The sequence below is a fragment of the Pongo pygmaeus genome, chromosome 6 (genome assembly GCF_028885625.2).
Source record: "Pongo pygmaeus isolate AG05252 chromosome 6, NHGRI_mPonPyg2-v2.0_pri, whole genome shotgun sequence".
In the NCBI taxonomy this organism is placed as follows: Eukaryota; Metazoa; Chordata; class Mammalia; order Primates; family Hominidae; genus Pongo; species Pongo pygmaeus.
The window spans coordinates 118790060-118794379 of NC_072379.2; positions in this window are offsets into that span (position 1 = coordinate 118790060).

A 4320-nucleotide genomic window follows, 5' to 3' on the forward strand; every position below is an offset into this window, starting at 1 on the left:
GCACTATTCACCACAGTGAAAAGAGGGTGTCAACCAAGATACTCATCAACTGTGGATTGGATAAGAAAAATGTGGTACATATGCCCCATGGATTGCTATGCAGCCATAAAAATGAACAAAATTTTGTTCTTTGCACCAACATGGATGCAGCTGAAGGCCATTATCCTAAGCCAAATAACACAGGAGCAGACAACAAAATACCACATGTTCTCATTTATAAGTGGGAGTGAAACGTCCAATACGTATGGATTCAAAGTTGGGAATGATAGATAAGGGGGTCTATTTGGGGGTGGAGGGTGAGAGCAGCATGAGGATTGAAAAACTACCTATCGGGTACTATGCTCCCTACCTGGGTGATGAAATAATCTCTGCACCAAACTCCAGTGACACACAATTTACTCATGTAACAAAACTGCACATGTAGCCCCTAAACTTAAAATAAAAGTTGGAAGGGGCCGGGCATGGTGGCTTACTCCTGTAATCCCAGCACTGTGAGAGGCTGAGGCAGGCTGATCACCTGAGATCTAGAGTTTGAGACCAGTCTGACCAACATGGAGAAACCTCATCTCTACTAAAAATACAAAATTAGCCAGGCATGGGGGCACATGTCTGTAATCTCAGCTACTCAGGAGGCTGAGGCAGGAGAATTGCTTCAACCTGGAGGCGGAGGTTGCGGTGAGCCAAGATCGCACCATTGCACTCCAGCCTGGGCAACAAGATAAATAAATAAATAAATAAAAACGTTAGAAGGGATTAAAAAAAAAAAAAAATTGAAGAAGACCTGACTTCTGACTTAATAGCTTTTCAGCAGTTTTAAATCACTTTTCTCTGATACTCATTTTCCTAGCTTGTAAAACTGGAATAAAAAATGTCTTCTCTACCAGTTCATTATTATTTTTTGTGACACCTACAGGAGTCCATGAATGTGATTATACTTTATAAAATGGCAAATACCATTTAGATGTGAGGTGCCAACATAAAGTTTAAAATCCTGCCCTAGACAATTAGTACTAGGCATTATTAAACCCTCAAAACATTTTTTTCTCATTAATTAGATTCAATTTCACATATTAAATAGGAATATTTACTAAGTTTGGGAGCTTTCTTTCTTTCTTCCTTTGTTTTTTTCTTTCTTCTTTTCTTTCCCATATCCTTGCCTTGAATAAAGAAATAAGTGTTTCCTTCCCAAGCCAACTCATGCTGAGTGCACATAAATTGTAATGGATTTTGGGGATGCCCACAAAATTTCAGGCATCTGTCTGTGGCTCATAAGGTCACTGCAGGGCTGCCATGGGAACAAGTGTGGTGAGTACATTCTTGAGAGAGCCTATCATATACTCCTGGAAGACTGTGTAATACTGCGGGTGGAGGGGACCAAAGATGGAACCACTTTTCCTCCTTTTGGAATGCCAAGAATACATGACTGGACAAAGGATTGTGTGTATGTCAAAGAAAGTAGCTGTACGTGGGCTCTCTTATCAGGGCTCCATGTCAAAAGGCTCATCACCAGGCAAAGCATCCCCCCACAGCTAGAGATTGTGATAGATACTGTGGAGAGTGAGATCTAGAGGTTGTGCTTAGTAAGCAGTCTCAACCAGGAAGATTGTTCATATCAGGGCACTCTTTGTTGGGGGAGCTCCTACAAAGCCTCTGGAAGAAACCACACCTGTGTTCCACAAGAAAGCTAAAACTGGAATGCATATCAAAAAGCAAAACATATGATTTAGTTTTTACATCTCCTTTTATCTTTCTTTTTCCTTGGCAAATGAAAAAGAGCAAAATAATACGTAAGCTGAGAGAAGAGGAGAGAAAAGTAAAGAACGAAAGGAGAAATTGATTCTCTTTCCTAGTGCTGATATATCTGACAACAAATCAAGTCTCTCAGATAAAGTAAGGCACTAAGCATTGAGTTGGATATGTATGTGATCGAACTCATGGTTCAGACTGCAGTGAATGTTTTAAATTACAAAGTGAATTTTGATTATTAGAGGGATATCATTCTTATTAGTGTATGTGAATAGACAACTTAAGAATAAGCCCAAGATGTCATCAAGAGACAGGAAATGTATACTCAGGAAAACTCATTTGAAGGGGCAAAAATTAAAGATATTTATTCTGTAAAGTTCTAATTACTTATGATATTTACTACACACATGTTTTAGATTTCTTATCATCTTTTCTCTTGTTTTACTTTGACTTGTCATTCTAGGGCATTTTCTCAGTTTTAACTTCAACATTATTGATTTCATTTTCTCCAATGCAAATTATGTCATATGTTGGTTCCTGTATTTTGATTTTTATAGAACCTCATTAAAACAATAATGTTTATAAGGTGTCATCCAGATACCTTATAAACAGAAACTCAACACACACACACAGACACACACACACACACACACACACGCACACATATTATTCTTTTATTCCTATTGGGAAAATAAAGGTAAAAACATGCCATATAAATTAATTTGCAGAATTATTGTATGTTAATATATCTAGGCCATTGTCTAATTAAAAAAAATTGAGGGGAAGAAAAGGAAATTTAAATTAGCTAGAATAACAGAAATGTAACAATAATGATTATGTCCAGTTTGATTAAATCTTAAAAAATTTAACTTAGTTTGCTAGTTTGTTAGATTTATTACTAAGTTATACAATGCAGTAAAGGGTATTGGAAAATAACTTAATTCTATCATATACCTAATTATATTAGCTACTCTTATCCACTATATAATGATTAATATTCACTGGTAGTTGTTTTAGATTAATGATTAAGTGAATTTATGTCTGTTCAACATAATCGATGCTATACAATGCATAACATTTATGTTAACATTTGAATCATATTAATAGTTATCAATGGAATTAATAGCATTTTTCTTATAATTAGTCAGAATATGCAAAAGCTCCTTTCTTGCTTATGGGAAAGCATTATCAAGCCAATAGCTTGTCGTTAACAATGTTAAATATATAAAATGTTAATAATATATAGCAAATGGTTTACGTGATAATTTTTTTCATTTGAAGCAACATAGTGTTTGTCATTTGAATGATATTAAAAGGCAAAAAAATGCTAAAAATAAGCAGTATAAAAAAGATTTGTAGTTAAGGAAAAATGCAAAATTAGAAAAATGCTGTTTCAGGCAAAGATTGGGATAAAGAAAAAGATGAAAAGATATATAAGCTAAAATCTAGAAATCCCTCAGCAAAGAAAGACAGGCTCAATATTTAAATAAATCAGGAATAAACACAACTTGTCACAAACAAGTGACAAGGATAGAATTCAGCAAAAAATTTTCATTATGTCTGAAAAAATAATAAATACAATCTAATAATTTAAGAGCATACTTCAGTCCTTCTTAAGCTTTAGTCAAATACATATGGTTTTAAGTATCTTCTTGGTTTTATATTTAGAAGCACTTCTCTTCTATAAAACATGCTTGTTTATGCATATAAATACATATTTTTAAGAACTTATGGCAACGTGTTCAAATATCGAATAGTTAATATATACATATATTTCAAAAAGAATTGCACTGAGAGATTTAAATTACTTTAAAATCGTCATGCTTACCGGAAATATTGGGCATTTAAGTCAATCTGTAATTTTTTATGTTAATATAATTAGTATAGAAAGTTTTTAGGTGCAATGAGCCCTTGTATTGAATAGCACTATAATATAATAAGGTGTCTTTTCACCTATGTATTTAATACCATGTGCATGAGTTATATATTTAATGTCATGTGCATATCAGTTTTACTATCTATTTGAAAAATAATTATGCTTTTAGGTGGCATATTTGTCAAGATTCTTTTCATTTTGGCATTTCTAATCATCCTGGAGTTTTTAATGTATAAAAATTATTTTTTTCATGTTGTGGATTATATTCAAATGGTATCTTGAACTAAATTATTAACAATAATGAGCATTTATGGAGATATCACTCATACATGAAATAAAGATTATTTTAGTCTTGCCATATCAGCCCTGGTACTTATTCAAAACCATTATGCTTCTTCTTCCTATTAAAATTGATTACTCTGAATTTGAAATTGAGTATTTAAAGACTTAAAGAGGAAGGGCAGCAATATCCTTGATTATGCCACGGGGTGAGGGATTCAGTCCTGAAGGAAAATACTGAAGTTTCTCTATAGTTAGTATCTCATTACAGAAAGTAAAAGCACTTGAAATTTTTGGACCAGGATGCAGAGAAACACAAAACATTTGCCAAAGATATAAGCAAAGCTTATTACAAGGTTGGGTTCATTCATAGTTCTCACATTAATTTCCGCTGCAGAAAATAAGATTGTCTTGAGAGC